Source organism: Crotalus tigris, unplaced genomic scaffold (assembly GCF_016545835.1).
Source record: "Crotalus tigris isolate CLP2741 ecotype Arizona unplaced genomic scaffold, ASM1654583v1 scf7180000017744.3724543626:3957646, whole genome shotgun sequence".
Classification (NCBI taxonomy): domain Eukaryota; kingdom Metazoa; phylum Chordata; class Lepidosauria; order Squamata; family Viperidae; genus Crotalus; species Crotalus tigris.
In genome coordinates, this window is record NW_024096611.1 from 2024961 (window position 1) to 2043577 (window position 18617).

At 41.6% G+C, this 18617-nt stretch overlaps 1 protein-coding gene across 3 annotated transcripts in view; it reads left to right on the forward strand.

Annotated features, from left to right (window-relative positions):
- The window catches only part of FAR1 (fatty acyl-CoA reductase 1), an 83963-nt gene that overhangs the window by 33746 nt on the left and 31600 nt on the right, over positions 1-18617 (forward strand). Inside the window, exon 1 of one of the 3 annotated variants that reach the window (XM_039340366.1) lies at positions 623-775. The exons of 1 other annotated variant lie outside the window; for it this stretch is intronic. The gene's annotated coding sequence lies outside the window, so the exon portion shown is untranslated. Of the gene's footprint in view, positions 1-622; positions 776-7667; positions 7693-18617 lie in introns of those variants that run through there. One more of the 3 variants, XM_039340367.1, reaches the window with a different exon arrangement.

Consider the following 18617-nt stretch of genomic DNA (forward strand, 5'->3'; position numbering starts at 1 on the left):
GATGTGCTTCCTACATACCTTAGTTAGCTGACAAGCAAAAAGTTCATCTATTTCCTCTGTTCGCAATTAACAACAAATGGCAATGTTATTCCCCCCCCCTTTTATATTGACCCAAATACATTCTTGAGCGAACTGTTTCACCCAATTAAGTCAATTAATCAAATTACCTAAAAAAGAACCCGGACAACTAGGCAGTTTTGAGTGGTCCACGGAGATCACCCACTAATTTAAGATTTCAGGCAGACTGCAAGGAGCCTCAAGAAAGACTTGAATTGAATACCGCCCAGCCCATGGAAATCCAGGCTGAAGTAAAGCAAGGAGTCCAGTTTAGAGGCCCCGAAAAGTCCAGAGCTAAACAAAAACATTAACGCAGCAGAACGCACTGCCGAGGCCGGGGCCAAGCTTCGATGGTTTTTATTGGCCATGGGCTATTAACGTATAGACGAGAGAAGCAGCAGCAGCGCTAAGATAACGGCTAGGCGAGGCAGGCGCAGCAGAACACGCCGTTCCCTTCGCTCCCTCTCCCTCTATTGGTCAAACTTGCTCTGCAACTGGAGGCAAGCAAGCTCCACCCCTATAAATGGATCTACGGGGACCTTTGCCCAATCAACAAGCTCAGCAGTTGGCGCACGTCAGAGTGGCGTACACGGCGCCCTATGGCCCTGCTGTAAATCCTGTGCGAGGCGGCCTCCCGCCGAGGCTTTTCCCCCCAGCACCGCTGTAGGATAGAGCGGCAGTTGCAGCGGCGCCGGTAGAGGTGATACGTAACCTTTGGGTAAGCGGCTTCCTTCGCGGCGGTGTCTGGGCGGGTGGGGTCCGACTTCGGGGGACAGATGAGGACACAGAGGGGAGGGGATTGATGGCGGGGAGGGGCGGCGGCGGCTGTCCAGACTTAGCGGAATCTGCTACTGCTCCTGCTGCTGTCCGTCATGCGCAGGGACAGGAGGAACCAACCGTCCGGGGTGCTGGTGGAGGAGCAGAGGAGGCGCCCGACCTCAACGCATGGAGCCCCTCGGTTAAAGGGAGAACGCTGCGCTTCCGGCCTAAACGCCGGTGCTCCCGACGCCGCGCGCGCGCGCGCGTATGGGGAGGGGGGTGTCTCGGGAAGAGGAACGTTGAATGTGAGCAGGTTTCTCGAGGGCTGGTTGGACCTGTTGGCCCACCCTCCCTTCTTCCAAGGAGGATGAAGAGGGAGAGCGCGTTGGGAGTGAAAAGATGGGGAGACGGCGGACTCCTCTCGAGCAAGAGGGGCTCGGAAAAGGGGGGCGGGCGAGTAATGTTCCGAGGATTATTTCCCCTCCCCTTTTACTCTATATGGTGGGGTTTCCCTTTATTTCCTGCAAGCAGGAGCCTTTGCGTCTTGAGAAAAAGATTTAAATTACGTGGATTCGCTTTAATTGATGTCCTTGAAGTGTATTGAATCTTTAGCCCGGGGTGTGTGCGTGTGGCGTTAATTTTACTTTGTTCTGTATACATATTCCCGTGGAGATAGTTCCTTGGGTAATAAAGTTAGAATATAAATTTAAAAATAAAATGGCCCCGAAGTATATGTCTGTCTGAGTCTGTGTCGCACCCTTCCCCCCCCCCATATCAGACCGTTATATTCTTCCTCATAGCAAGGATAAAAATGAGGACAGAAGTGAAAAAATTGTGGTTTTGGTTGGGCAAGTACTGAGAAGTTGCCTTGAAAAAGTGTATAAGGAGGAAGAGACTGGATGTATAGAATTGCTAAGAGAATTGTATACATCTGAGGCCTTCTTGTTAACATCTTGTTTTTTTCTGCCAGCATTAATTTAGATTTCCTATCTCCCCTTTCAGAAGCTTTTGCTTCACATTTTCAGATAATGTCATTTTCTTATAATGAACATTGTTTCATCATCCTCAACTCGTTTCCTGCGGGTGGAGCCAGGTCCAATACATGGTGTACAAAGCAACTCTAAACTTGTTCTCGGCTGTTTACTGGCTTGCCATAATGATGCTTGCCATAGTGATGATTAACAATTGTGAAAATAAAAAGTTGTGAGATGCCAGAAAGAGGATGTACCGTATCTCTTACATGAGAAACAATGATGCCACTAACTTATAATAATAATTAAAAAAAAAGTTGGAAGGGACCTTGGAGGTCATCTAGTCTAACTCTCTGCTCAGGCAGGAAACCCCATACCATTTCACACAAATGACTATCCAGTCTCTTCTTAAAAACTTCCAGTGTTGGAGCATTCAATGCTTCTGGACGCAGGTTGTTCCACTGGTTAATTGTTCTAATTGTCAGGAAGTTTCTTCTTAGTTCTAAGCTCTCTTTATTAGTTTCCATCTGTTGCTTCTTGTCCTGCCTTCAGGTGCTTTGGAGAATAGCTTGACTCCCTCTTCTTTGTGGCAGCTCCTGAGATATTGGAACACTGCTATCATGTCACCCCTCGTCCTTCTCTTCATTAGAGTAGACTTACCCAATTCCAGCAGCCATTCCTTATATATTTTAGCCTCCAGTCCCCTAATCATCTTTGTTGCTCTTCTCTGTACTTTTTCTGTACTTCATATGTTAAGATCTAGAAAGGAAACACTTTGAATAATAGAGTGCACTTGTACTAAAAATCTAGTTGGGGATATGGTTTTTTTGGTAGTTAGCCCTAATCTTTTGAAATTATTTAATATGCTATGAGTAATCAGTTTCTTGAAATAAGTGTATGGTGTTCATACCAAAAAGAAAGCATTAAAGATTATTGATGCTTTGCCTATCCAGAAGACTTTGCAAATACAGTAAATGTATATTATGCAGGAAAAAAAGTACCATGTTGGAATGAATATGAAAAAAGCAGAACATTATAAAAAGAAAACTGATAAAAGAAAATAATTGACTAAATTATTCTAAAACTATGATTTTTATTTATGAAGGAGAGAAAAATGGTTTCCTTTTACTCTGTAGTAATATAGGAAACTTAAAATGAAATACTACTCAGCTACTAAAGTAGTTGAGCATTGGTAAAAAGAGACTCTGGAAAGAACATACATTCACTTATTTGTAGGTCCAGGTCTAAATTTGGCTTGCATTTATTAGCTTTTTCCCCCTTATCTCTGTCTTTATGGTCTGTGTCTGTTTTCTAATTTTAATTGTGGTTTATACTATATTTCAGTAATTGAACATCAGTGGATGTTTCTGCATTTATATTTATATTAATGTTTTCTCATTCAAATAAATGCATTGAGAAAATAATTGTAATGACTTCCTAATTATTCTTTGGGACTCTCATTTCTCTTATCTTGCTTGATTTCATATGTCAAAGGAAAGGCATTACACTTCACATTTTTTATTAATATATTTGAGCAATCTTCTCAAATGTACACATTAATATAGTACATGTGTGCATATATGTACTAGTTGTTAGTGTTACAAGTTTACGAATTATTGTAAAAAAGTTTTTTGTATCAATTAGCAGTGAACAAATAGACACCCTATTTATTACATCTTACTGTTTTTTAAAAACAAAACTGATTTACTGCTGGATATGAATCCATGAATTAATTATTGAGTGTTAAGATTCACTTCTAAGAAAAGTGATTTAATTCTCTGGTTTTCATCCCAGGATATAATTGTAAATGTTTTAATAAATTCAGGAAAGTAATACTGATTTATTTCCAGTAGTGCTTTTGCAAGTGTATATACCACAGATCAACCTGTTCATGTATTGGGCCGTGGCTTTCCAAAGTTTTTGGCAAATTCCCAACTAATTCTGGCATAGAATTCAAGGATCTGGAGTCTACCCCAAAGTGTTGTTATAGCATAACTGCTGATGACTCCTATATTAGAACCTAAGTGTGAAAAGTTTAAAAACAAACCTAACGGCATACTTTTGCCTGCTTTTGTCCATTTGCATAAAAATATAAAAATGAATGTATTGATTTATCAAAGAAGCAGATCAAATAATTTTGATAGTTCTCTTTGATGAATATCAAGATAATTTTTGCAGTTATGGGCTGCTTAATCAGGAAAAAGACTGCCACAAATGATGGTACATAAAGGTAGTCCTTATTTAGAAGTTGAGTCTAACAATTTGGTTGTTAAGCAGAGAGTTTGCTAAGTGAAAATTATGTGACTGCAACTGTGCAGGCAACTGTGCATTTCACTTCAGTTTCCCTTTGCTTTTTACTACTTTGTTTAATTGAATTTGGTTTTTTTCTCTTTTTCTTTGAGGACATCTTGGTATGCATGACTGAGCAAGTGAAATAGCTACTACAAAGGTTGTTAATGTGAGGACTGTTTAATAAGTTTTTTTTAAGCATCATCCTAATTTTGAACAGTCACTAAGCAAGGACTGTACCATCTTATATAAAGAGTGTGGATTATCTTTAGAAAGAGTTGCTACAGATTTGCTCCCTTATGATAAATTTGACTACATCAGATATATAGATGTCTTGACTCCCTTAAGATAATTTGTGTTGCATTTCTAATTGTCCAAACTAGCAGGAATCATTTCCAAGATATCTGGAATATAATTATCCTTGGATTAAGTGATCCTTTAACTAAATTTGTCAATTCTGTGACAAATGGAATGAGATGGGGAAATAAGAATTCTTGGTAGTGCTAGCAGATTACTGTACCATCTCGGATTTTCCTATCTGAAAAGACCAGAAATAATATATACTAGAATAATCTAGATCCATCTTGGTATATTGGGCCAGAAGGTATAACATGTATATGAATTGAACTGTGGAATATTGGGATTTGAGTCAAGGAACTTTCCTGAGCATGCATGGTAGCTGTCATATCATGGCTTCCTTTAATGCAGGGGTGTCAAACTGCTGGCCTGCAGGTCGGACATATCATGAGGAAACTGTGCCCACCCCATTGCCGGCAATGGGGAAAATGTCGAGTTTGACATGTCTGCTTTAATGTGTTACTAAGAGGTACAGACAATGGATTTAAAGCATGTTTGCCTGCTTCATATTCCTTTACTGCTTTGTATATGAACTTTCCTGAGAGTGTACTTAATATTTGTCATATTTAAGAACCACCCATCTCTTCACAGATGAACTCTGGGCAGTGTACAATAAAATATTAAAAACTTTTAAAAAGTGTTTAAAATTAAATTTTAAAAAAATGTAAGGAAGAGATCTTAAGAATTAGGAGGCAGGGGGAGGACTTTCCAGGTTGGGTTGCAACCAATCCCATAGCTGCATGTTCATCTGCATGCCCCAAGCAAGGGCACAGAGCCATGTTATTATGGCTTTATCGAATCAGGCAAACCAGTCAGAACAATTGTTGATGTGTTATAACAATTGTTGCCAGGCTAATAGAATAGCAAGTATATTTTACAGTATTTGCACTGGCCACTTTCAAAGAAATTGTATTTATATTTGAGTTACATAAATTTGCTAAAGGTTATTCTTCCCTTGCCCTAATGAAGATGCTTAGAAGCGTGGTATACTTTGATTAGCTTAAAGCAGTGGTTCTCAACCTTTTTAATGCCGCGACCCCCAACCGGTCATAAGTCGAGGACTACCCAACCGGTCGTAAGTCAAGGACTCCCTGCCCGGGAGCGCTGTGCATGCATGGTGCTGCCCCCTGTGCCGGCCAAGGCATAGCTAGCAAACGGCAGAGACGGAGCAGGCCAACCACCGGCTGGGCCACCAGCTGGCCCAGCCCAAGAGAGGTAAGGCAACTGCTGGGCCCCACACGCGCCAGCAACCCTCCCTGCGCCTGCCGGCCTCCCACCTCCCACCCCTGGCCCTCTTTTTTAAGTAGTTGCTCAGCAGGGAGGGGTGGAAACTTCCAGACAGCTCGCCTTCGCTGCAGACAACTTGCAGAATGGGACTTTTGGCGGGCTCAGCAGGGCAGAGACAGCCTGGACAATTCCCATTGGCTTTTGAAAGCCAATAGAATTAGACTTTATTCAAGAGAGTCTATTCTATTGGCTTTCAAAAGCCAATAGAATAAAAGGGAGTAGCACAGCTAAGGAAAAGGGGGAAAAAATGGCAGACTGCGTTGTTTGGCGACCCCCATGAAATGGTCATTCGACCCCAAATGGGGTCGCGACCCACAGGTTGAGAACCGCTGGCTTAAAGTATTAACTTTGCACAAAATCTATATTAAACAGATCTTATATTAGAAAGAATATTAAAATGAACCTAAATCTCCACTTACCTTTCCCTGCCTTTATAAATTTGAGCAGTTGCCATGCAAGATGAAGATGTGTGTTAAGTATAATGTTAATACCTTATTCTTTGAATCAAAGTGCTAAAGTATATTGTACGCCACTCACAATACTATAACCAGGCATGTCAAACTCACTTGATGTCGTGCAACGTATTGCGACCTTTTCCCCATTGCTAGCAATGGGGTGGGTGCAGTTTCAGTGTGGTGTATCTGGTCTGCGGGCTGGCAGTTTGACATGCCTACTATAGACCATTTTACCTGAAACAATTTTGCACACCATTAATGAACTTTGCTGCAAAAAGTTTCATCGGTTCTTTTTCCCCAAGTAATGCTTATATCATTTGGTAAGCAAGCTTGGAAATGCGTTAGAGCAGGGGTGTCAAACTCAATTTCATTGAGGGCTGCATCAGCATTGCGGTTGCCCTTGGGGGACCAGGTGGGTGTGGCCAGGGTGGGTGTGGCCTACTGGGTGGGTGTGGATGGAGTGGGTGTGGCCTGGGTGGGCATGGCCAGCTCTACATCATTCGCGTCAAGGGTGCCTGTGGGGGCCTGGGCAGGAATGGGACAGATCTGAGGGTCTGGCAGAAGGGGGTGGGACCGGGGCAAGCGCCAAGGCATGGTCCATTTCTTTATTCCTCACAAAGGGTGACACCTCTCCAGCATGCACCCAGGGGCGGGGCCGATGCAGCAGGGGCTGGTTCCTCACTGTTTCCAGATGGCCTTGTGGAGCTAAGACTGAATGCATTTCAGCATAGATGGCCACCACAAAATTGTACATTGGTTCCCTGCTGTCCTGGGCCAGGGCCAAGGCAGCAGGGGCCATTCCCTCACTGCTTCCAGGATGGCTTCGTGGGCCACATGAAACCACTTCGCAGGCTGCATCCGGGCCCCGGGCCTTGTGTTTAACATGTCTGCCTTAGAGATTTGTTTGTGTCTAGGCCACTTGTTTCTGTTTAACAAAATCAAAATTATTGTATCATGAGCTCATTTGAGAGATTGTTTCTAGATCTTAGGTATGTTTATGGCCCAAAATATGTTGATTGTGGAGCTGAAGTCAAGAGTAATTTCTGCTACGTAAATTTTTGTTAGCTTTTTGTCTTAAGAATTCTGAAATTTGCAGATTACTTATTTATATTTTGTCTCTCAAGTAAATTCTACTCTGAAATTAGATCTGAGATATTGAATGAAGTTACTTCCGAGAAAACACAGATAGGATTACAACTTCAAAACTAAAAATGCCTTGGACTTCCGCTTCCAGATTGTGGCGTCCCTAGTCGCACAAGGAGATTCGTTTCCTTGTCGGCTAGTTTTCCCTCTGCCGGTAGACCCTTATGCAGGTCAAAAGTCACCCTGGAGGGTGTGACTTCTGTCAATGAGGCTTCACTCGGCTGCGGAGGAGCGGTGGCTCCTCCAGCTGTCCAAGCCATCTCTGAGGGCCGATGGAGAAGGAAGATCGGCCAATAAAATGGCCAATCACCCAGCTGCTTCAAACTGCAAGTCAAAGAATATCTAAGCATTGAGAACCACCGTGTCGAATCCGGGTGAGACTTTTTTTTTGGCTCCTCTCTTTATTCTATTTTGTTTCTTTTTTTGCCTGTAAGAGTTTTGTTGGAACTATTCCCCTGTTTTGAAAAAGCAGCTTCTATATGTTTGGGAAGAAAGGTGTTGAACAAAGGAATAGAATAAAATTTTAGAGACTATATTTTATTTTCATCTGTTTTGGGATACAGAAAAAAAATTTTTTTAAAGAGCTGTACTATTATTTTATGCTTGAAGATTATTTCTTTTTTCACATTATATTTTAAAAAATAGAAAAAAGGGGGAAATGGTGTCTGGAAAAGATTTTTTTTAATCTATTGAGGACATCTACTGGCAAAAACCTAATATTGCAACCTCTGGTTATTCTTGGAGATGGAATAGACCTGACCTTCAAATTTTTTCAAGAGAAAAGATAAGCTGATGTAGCAGTGGGAATTGTGGTGGATACTGCTCAACTTTTACTAAATACAGCCTCCACAAAAAAGGAAAAAAGAGACTTTCTTCAATTACTATCAATATGGAGAAAGTTCAGTTACAGTTAAACTGCAAACTTATATTGGAAAAGATTTATGAGGCTGCTGCAGAAATATGTGCTACAATAACAGAGTTTACTACAGAATTAAGAACCAGAAGTTCCACTTCAAACTGAATATATTTGGAAGGGATACCTGAATTAATAGTGTTTTTATTTGAAGTTAATTTTGATTACGGTATTTTAAATTCATAAAGCTTTAAAACAGGTTCAGGTTGAATAAATTTAAGCTAGAATTGGATTATTTTAAATATACTATGCTATTTGAGGGAAAAAGAGAGGGAATATTTGATGTATTGATTGTACTATGTATATATGTTTTGTTTTTCGATGTTTAATTACCCCACCACCACGGTGTGTCCTGAGTACTTTGTCTTAAGAATTAAAAAACCCAATAAAATTTGTTTAAAAAAAATTAAAAATGCCTTAATTTTGCAAAAGGAGCGTTATCAGTATATCCAGGACTAGAAGACATGGAAACAATTCAATATTTCCATTTAATTTACTTAGTCATTTTCTCTTGAGAGGTGAAAAAAATAAAATACACAAAATTTTCTTGGAGAGCTGCCAACAATTTAATGACTATTTGAAAATTATTTATTGTTGTGAGAATATACATGGCTATATTTGGCAGTTCACAATACAATTGGTTTTTTTATTTTTAAGAAGTTAGATAATAAATGTAACTACCTAAAATGATTCATAGAAAATTCCTGAGCAGTGACTGAGTCTTATTTTGCATATTTTGTCCCATTTAAGTAATTAGAAAGATGGAGGAAATATATGAAGAGAATCTTGAATTGGAGGAGATTACTGAAGAGAATAATTCCCTTCATGAGGTTTTTGGAGGAAGGGTGGTTCCCTCCCTTTCCTATTTGTTCTGGAATAGCTCTAGCTTAATTGAGAAAATAAGAGAACAGAGCAACCTTTCTTTATTTTCTTACCTATTTTTGCACTCTTACATTAAATATCTTTAAAATCTGGCACTGGGGGAGATGTTGTGCTCTTAAATTAGCTCTGCCAAATTGGCACATACCTTCTTAATGGGCATTTTCATAGTTTTATTGGAGGGAAATCTTCAGCGAATGGCAATCAGATATGTCAGCCCTCTTTAGAGGGTTTCCCCCCCCCCAGTAACTGGTCTGCCTCTTTTGGACCAATAACAATTAAACCAAAGTGTCATTCTTAAATTTAGGATAGTACTAATTCTACTACATTTTCACTCTCTTCCAACAGCCAGAATTCAGAAAAATCCCATAAGGAAAAGGGGACTTTGAAAGAATTGATGCATTTGCCCATTTTATAAAAATGCACGACTATATTTTTTATATCATTCCAAATTACATTTTCAGATCATTTGGCTTTATTGTCCAGGGAGTTTTTTGTAAAAACAACAAAACTGTAACCAGTCATAATGACTGTTTGATTATGAATGTTTTAATTGTTATCTTTAAAAATCTAATTCTGATCACCAGTCTTAATAAAGGACAGACTGACTGACCATTTCCTTCATCAAGCTCACGGTAAAGAACCACTTTTTCTTCTGGTAAGAATATAGCAGTGCACATATGAAAAGTATTAGCAACACCTATGTGAATAGTCAGGATGGAAAGACTTTCAAAGAGAGGCCATACAAATAATAACATAGTAAAAGAAACACCTACGTGGCTATATCAGCAGAAGAAATAAATAGGTTGCTGAGCACCACAGTAACTGAAATATCAACACTTGTCCAGAGTTTGTTATGAGATTTCAGCAAAGAAGAAGATCCTCACTCTGAATACTCATGACGGGACAGTAAAAAAGTATAGCATTTTGTCTTCCAATTACAATACAAGCATGCGTAGGAAATTCAAGAGGGATTTTTCACTGTATGTTGAAATATCTATATGTACAAAATACTTCAGTCTATGTATAGTGGTTAAAATGAAGCATGTAATGCTTTCCATGGCAGTTTAGGATGTAGCAATACTTTTAAACTTGGTTGAATATCCTGTTTATAACTGAAAATATTTCTTCATGTTGGGTGAGTTTTTATTACAAAGCCTTTACATAAATTCATTTCCTTTTTAAATGATTTTTGTAAACGATTTTAGTTTTTCTGAGATAGTTGAAATCATTCATATTTTGAAATGGTTTATTTATAGCAAATAATGATCAGGTTGTGTTACATTTGGTTTAATTGCTTTAAAAAGTATTCCATTCTGAATTGAATACCAGGAAATGGTCCAACTTGTTGCACCTTTCTGGAAAATCACTTGGTAAAGTACAGTTATAAATGGGCAGCCTGCTTAAAGTTCTGGCAAGAAGAATTTGTATAGAGGCTATAGTATACTGTACATAAATTGAAACTCCTATTTGTTGTGTTATTAATTTAAATAATTTATAAGGCTTCCACCTTCGGATATCCAGATCCTGGATGTTCATATAAGGGTTAAAAGCAAGACCATTGATGTCCCACCTATGGATGTCTAAGTTATAAGATATTTGCTGATTTTAAATATTTGGTTTTTGTCGTCTGGCTATATCGGTAGTAATATAGATTTTTCTGATTTGTGGCAAAGGCAGGGGCAGCCAATAACTTGTTTTTCAATAAAGATTTATATTGCATATAAAAAGAGAAGCCCATGCTCTTGCTTCCATTATCCTGTTTGTGATTAAAAGACCTAGATTCTGGTGAGGCTAATAAGCCCAGAGGGTTCTTCAAAAGCAGAAATATAGTATTTTGTTTTCAGAGTCTAGAGTCTAGAACCATATTGCATTCCTGAGTTACCAGTTCTGAGCTGCAGGTGGAGACATAAGATTTGCTCTGTTTGCAATATATTGCCTGCAGCAATAAAATGTGTCGATGGTTCTCTGTTCCAGCCCTTATGCCTTAGAGGCAAGGACTTGATTTTAGCTCATTAGAACTTTGCTGTATTAAAATTATTGAATTATACTGCTGACTTGCATTGTCTGGGTGATGGAATATTTGGAACAATATGCTCGAAAATCTGCTAACCAAAATGTCATTTTTTGTATATTTTTCCTATATTTGATGTATCAGTAATATCATCTGTTGCAAGCACACAATGTCACCATTAGCACAACAGCAAAAATATATTGAATTCTCACAATATGTTGCACTTTGAAAAGCCCCAAGTTTTTTTAATATTATTGTAACAAAACAACTTAGCTAGAAATCCAACTTTCATCTATAATGATTCTCTCTTCTTCAGGTTTTCTACCCCCATTTCTTTTTTAAAACTTGGGTTCTGAAAAAAAACAATTAGTAAAGCTGATATTTCAACAAATCAGAGATGAAATGGTACAGGAGCTCCAACAGAGCAGCTATTGTGCATATGACAATGGTGTTTAGATAGCTTTAGACAATAGCACCTTTTATTGAGATAACATTTTGGCTCTAGTACTAGAATTGTGGGTCTGTGTTTCATAGAATTTTTTTAAAAATCACTGTGTGATCAAATATTTCTGTCAAAAGGCAAGGCATCTCTCCCCAAACTGCCAACTAACAATAATTGGTACATTTTTATCAGGAATAATCTGCAATCAAGGGCATATGAATATGTATTTCATCTAAAAATAGTTTATAGCCTATTTAAAGGCAAAAAAGTAAAATGAGAATAGTTGTCTCAAGAATAAAATTGAGTTTATCTTTGGCTTATTAAAACATTTTTGGTGCACTTTCAACTATTCAGGATTATAGCACACAGCATTATTGTAGTTTGCAGCTTTGAAGAATTGCAGTTTCACACTGCTATTGGTGACTTGTTTATGTACAATATTTTTATCTTGCTTGTCAAGTCATTCAGTAAATTCTGTAGACAAAGACAAACATGTTTTTTGTACAGCCAGTCATGTCCATTAATAAATCAGAATCTGGTTATTTCTTACTTCTTACATTCCATATTCCTACTGTAATTCTATCTTTGCAGCTTCAGATTTTCTTTTCCTGTATGGCAATATTAACTAGACACCCCAAAGGTTTTAATTTAGCCATTTTGTAAACACAATTAATACTTCAAAAAGTTTTCAGCTCTTGCTCAGTAGCATGTTGAGTGCCATCCAGCCTGAGGGGCCCATCATCTGGTGCGATGTTGTCAGTCATTTATATTTTCTGCCTTTGGATTTTCTTCATAAAAATACTAGAGTGACAGTAAGGCATACACAATAAGGCATGGCTTGATCGGGAGCAGTATGAATTAATGCTTTTGTCATTGCACTTAAATGATCATCTTCCTCCAGCATCTTTGTATATTGCTGCTGCCCAATATAGGTTGGGCAGATGGGATGACCTTTATTCCTGGGGTGATCCTGCTAACAATACATACATTTGACATGGATTCCAGGTGTTCTTCAGTCATTTTTCCCCAGAACACCCTCCATCATCATAAAGCAGCATGAATGGAGGGGATTACTATGCTAACATAATTACATATAAAACAAAAATTATATAGAGTATTTGAATGCAAAGTATTCACTTTTTAAACCCATTGAATGAATTGATATTGCAATGTTTAATTACATTTTGTTGATTCTTAATTGCAACAGACCTGAAACAATAATTTGGTCATTTATGCAGGTGGTCTTCAACTTAATCATATTACCCAGTGAAAAGATTCTATCAGAGTCCTGATTATTGCTTTAGTGACATAATATCTTTTTGGTTTTTACTGCAGCTGAATTTGAATTGCAATTAAAAAACATTGCAACCAATTAGTGACTTATTCGTTTAAAAAAGCAAAGTTCTTCTGCGTGAAAGCTATATACAGATAGTCCTCAACTTACAGCCACAATTGAGCCCAGAAGATTGGTTATACGTTGCCATCGTAAGTGGAATCACATATGATCAAACTCAATTTTATGACTGCTTTTATGAGGGTCATTAATTGAGTCACCACAGTTGTTAAGTGAATAACACAGTCATTAAGTGAATCATATGGTTGTAAGTCTGAAATGTATAAAACCACGAGAGGTTTAAGCAGGGTAAGGAAAGAGATGCTATTTCAGAATTTAAGGTGTCATTGTTTTTTCACCCAGTTCATAAATGTCCTTAATAGACTTGGAATTTCTACTAAGGGTTGCCTGATACTAAATAGGAAGAAGATTTACTGGTTTTAACAAAATTCCGCTCCTTTGTGAGAGCGCTAGTTTAATTAAAGTGGTAGTGATGAGACACATGAGGACCTATTTTAGTCTCAATTAACAGGAGCTGCATTTTGCAAGGATTCCAGCAACCTTTCTCCTGCAAGTCTGCAGTGCAAAGCTCTTTGACCGTACAAGTAGAATGTTCAAGTAAGCTTGGTGACGGAAAAAACAGATTAAGTCTCTCAGATGGAGCTCAGCTAAGATTGACCTTTATCTGATCACAAAAATGCATTGTTTAAATTTCATGTTTCTCCAGCATGAGGATGGATGATCCACGGATTGGGTTTCCTGAAGTCCCTTCTGCCCAATAGACTAAGTTTGAGAGTTAGCCACGCCTCCCACTGGGCCATGCTGCCCCAGTTCCAACTTAGTTTTATGCCCAGTAGGACGCGTTGGTTCCCTCTCAGATTGAATCACATTATATTTTCCGTGTATTAACCTTCCTCTTTCTGTAGAAACTATAGTTTTGTCCTATTTCGCCTTGTTTAGCCTCCAATTCATTTGTTTTGTCTTCCTGGTTCCCCTTTTGTCTCCTGGGCTTTTCAGCCCATGAGGCTTTTATTCTGATAAAGCCAGCCGAGCTGCGGCTCCACTGATCGCTCCATCTGATCGGCGGACCTTTACGGAGGCCCCGGACAACTACTGATCAGCTGGGCTTTGGTCCCGATGATCTCCAGTCTCACTGGCCCGTCGCGCAGCCAGCAGATGCCACTTTGGCGATCTGCTTTGGGATTGTTTGAATCAAGGGGAATTTCTCTCTGCTTCACAAACGAAGTTTACAAATTGCGTTTCTCAGCATTTCCTGGCCAGTTTTCACTTTCGGTTTTTGGTTTTACCTGCTAGTCATCGCGGCCTAGATCAGGTGATTCACGTGCTCCCGGCCTAACTGCGTGTTTGGCGGCCGCCATTTTGAAGGCCCCAAGTGCCGTTTAATCCCCCAAAATCATCAGTATTACCCCCCCGGGTTCCGGTTTCAACAAACGGGGGAGAGTAAGTGGGGGGATTTCAATCATCAAGGACTTTATCAGCAAATTTGAACTCCACATGCCTTCGGACAGCCTTGCAATCGCCCTGCATGTGGACGGCCGCCATTTTGAGTAGCACACATTTTTGGTGGTTTTGATGCCCTGTAGCTTGTGCAACACTACTCCTAGCACATCTGCCTGACATTGCCTCTGGCAATATACTGGGGCACCTGGGAGTTTCAGACTGCTTCTCCTGGGAAGCCTTACTTGGAATTGCTACTCCACCGGTTACTGGCCTTCCACAATATATTGTGGCTCACAGGGCCTTATCAGGAGCTCACACTGGTTTTACCAGTTTTTCTTCAGTCATTAACTCAGGCCTCTGCTCCTATTACCAGGAACTCACACTGGTTTTACCAGTTTTTCTTCAGTCATCAACTCAGGCCTCTGCTCCTATTACCAGGAGCTCACACTGGTTTTACCAGTTTTTCTTCAGTCATTAACTCAGGCCTCTGCTCCTATTACCAGGAGCTCACACTGGTTTTACCAGTTTTTCTTCAGTCATTAACTCAGGCCTCTGCTCCTATTACCAGGAACTCACACTGGTTTTACCAGTTTTTCTTCAGTCATTAACTCAGGCCTCTGCTCCTATTACCAGGAACTCACACTGGTTTTACCAGTTTTTCTTCAGTCATCAACTCAGGCCTCTGCTCCTATTACCAGGAGCTCACACTGGTTTTACCAGTTCACAGCAGTTATTGCATCAGACCTCAGCTCCTATCCTCATTGAGATCCATCCTCAGACTTGTGCTGAAGGATCTCCATAATGGCAGAAAACAAACAGCCTCAGGTTGTACTGTCACCTACCAGCCCCCCAAGTAAGAGGAGGCGCAAATCCTCCAAATTGGAGGCAGCAGGGAAGCAGAAAACAAAAGCCAAGGCGTTGTCTAACAAGGCCCCTTCCAAAGCAGCTGAAAAGGAGGTTGCCAGGAGGCATTTGGCTATGGAAAGGCAGATTTCAAAGGCCCAGAAGGTGATTCTGACAGAGAGTCCTCCAGCTTCCACTATTACCTCTGAAGGCTCCTTATTCTGACCCAACTAACAACAACGGCTTAGGTTCACAGGCCATTGTTCCCTGATATTGTGTCCCAACAGAGGTCCATCAGCACTATGGTTCCCAATCCAAACCTTACCTGGGTGGCCCCCCCACCCAATCCTTAACCAGGACTATCAGCCACGTTCACCCCCACTGCTGCTGTTCTCCATCCCGAGGTTCCTCAGGCAATTGGGGCAGAGCAGGTCCAATCTATGCTGGCTCAGGTTTTGGAGAGTATTACTTCCTTACAGAGGCCCAAACCATCGTCCTCTGCTCAGTTCCACTCTGAACCCTCAGAATATGCCTGCTCCATTGCCTCTGATCACTCATCTGACGACAGGGAGTCATATTCAGACGTTGAGGAGCCTCGGGATCCGCCATTGTCAGAGGATGAGGAATCACATCAGGAACCCTCTCCCTTTGTGGGGTTGTTTGATCCCACGTTCAGATCTGTTCTGGCTAAGGCCACCGCTACATCTAAGATAGCGCCTAAGCAAGAACCTCAACCTACCTCTTCCACTAGTCAAACACGAAACCCTTTGTTCTCTGAACCCACTGTAGCCCAAAAGCACATACCGTGTCCTCCTTTCTTTATCAATACCATAAAGAAACAATGGGCTAGTTTCGGCGTTTCCCCTGCTCCTGGGGCCATTGATAAGAAAATCTTTAATGTGGCTCCATCTTTAACAAATCTACTAGAAATTCCTGCTGTAGATACTTCCTTAACTCCCATTTTTTCATTTTCCACCATTCCTGGTGATATGGTGGAAGCCTTAAAGCCAGAGGAAAGAAAATCTGAGTTTTCCTTACGAAGGCCGCATCAGGCATCCAGTTGGGCAGTGAAGGCTTCCACGTCAGCTTCCTTCTTTTCCAGGTCTTCCATCATTTGGCTTCGGGTGCTTCAAGCCATGATTCCCCAGGATCAGGTGCGCGCCCACCAGACCTTGGGTAAGTTGATGGCGACGGCTGAATACACGGCTGATGCTACACTCCACGTGGCCAGATTTTCAGCCAGGGCAATTGCCGCTAACGTTTCCACTCAACGGTTCTGGCTGAAAGAATGGCGAGCGGATTTAAAGTCTAAATGGCGTCTGGCCACCGCTCCTTATTCCGGGGGTCACTTGTTTGAGGAAGCTCTTGACACCTACTTTGTGGAGAACAAGGAGAAGAAGAAGGTGTTAGTCCACCAGGCCAGACGAGCGGACAGAAAGACTTCCCTGTTTTACCATAAACAATCTTTTCGTAACATTTCCACACCGGAATGGACTCAATCAGCTCACTCCTTCCCTCCCAGGTCCGATCGTCAATTGGACCGCTTTAGCCCCAAACTCAAACAACAAGGACAGGCAAAACAGCCCTTTCAGGGCATGGGGGACTGTCCCTTTAGGAGGAATAAGTGCCTCCAGAGACCCCCCCATAGGGGCAGGCTTTCTCTGTTCACACACAGTGGGAAAGCACCACCACCGACGTTTGGATTCTATCCATCATAGAACATGGTCTGGCTCTGTAATTTCTATCCAGGCCACCGGATCGGTTCATCCTATGCCCAGCACCTTCATATCCATCCAAAAGAAGCCTCATGGAAGAGGCTATACATCACCTTTTGGAGATCAGAGCCGTGGAACCCGTTCTGGCCAATCAGAGAGGGAAAGGCTTTTACTCCATACTTTTTGTAGTGCTGAAGGCCTCGGGAGGATGGAGGGCCATTCTTGATTTCAAAATGCAGATCCTGCAATCCATTTTGGCCGCCCATCTGAGATAGGTCCCAATATGGGTCCAGTGCTATCTGGATGACATCCTCATTCAGTCCATGTCAGTTCAGACAGCAAGGCCAGATGTGGCCCTCACCATTGAGGTACTTCAGAACCACGGATTCTCTGTGAATTTTCTAAAGAGCCAATTAGTTCCCTCTACGCATTTTCTTCACTTAGGTGCAGTAATAGATATGGCAAGGTGCATGGTCTGCTTGTCACTGGACCGCCAGATCAGTATCCGGGCCCTGGTAACGGTAGGTTCAACATGCCAGGGTTATTCCTCTGATTACTCTCTCCCAACTCTTAGGCAAGATGATCTCATGCATCTCCATAGTGCCTTGGGCCAGATTGCACTCAAGGGTCCTGCAGTGGTTCTTCCTTCCCTTTCAGAGGCGGAAGCTTGCCTCCTCCAACAGGTCAGTGTGGGTGACATCTCTAGTGCCAAAGTCTCTCCGATGGTGGACCTCCCATTCAGTAGCCAGGGGTTCCAACTTCAAGGAACCGTCACGACTTATTCTCACCATTGACGCCAGCCTATTTGGCTGGGGAGCTCATCTCCATTCCCAGTTGGCTCAGGATCGCTAGTCCCAACGGGACCTGGAGCACAATATAAACTGGCTGGAGCTCAGAGCCATAAACCTGGCATTGAAACACTTCAAAGACATGGTGAGGGGTCAGCACGTTCTTGTCTTCATGGACAACATAGCAGCCAAAGCTTACGTGAACCGTCAAGGGGCACCCGGTCCGAGTCGCTCATGACTGAGGCCAGGCTGCTACACTCCTGGGCCAAGCACAACCTCTCCTCCATCAAGGCGGACCATATTTCGGGGGTGGTAAACAAACAGGTGGATGCACTGAGCAGGGCAACGGTGGACCATTCTGAGTGGCATCTGAATCTGCCCCGTTTGTGGAGATAATGGGCAGGTTCGGGCAACCAGCTCTGGATCTCTGGATCTGTTTGCGTCATCGGCAAATACTCAACTTCCGAGATTCTTTTCCCGGTTTACATCTCCGGGAGTGGAGGGAGTGGACGCTCTACGCAGTCCATGGCCCTGGATCCTACTGTACACGTTTTCCCCTCTTCCTCTAATGCCTGCGGTTATTCGCAAGATTTTACGGGAGAGGGCAGAGATTATTCTCATTGCTCCCCATTGGCTGAGGCATCTGTGGTTTGCCGACCTCGTGAGCCTTTCCATCTCAGCGCTGTGGAGGCTGCCTCTGGATCACATAGCGCTCAGTCAGGGAGCGCTTCAACACCCCAATCCCCAATGGCTTCAGCTAACCGCCTGGCACTTGAGCAGCAACGTGATTCAAGGGTCTTATCCAGCAAGGGTTATCACCATGATCCAAGCTTCCAGGCGTCCGTCTACCAATAGAATTTATGACTCCACTTGGAAGGGCTTTTTCAATTGGTGTTCAGGAACCAAATTGA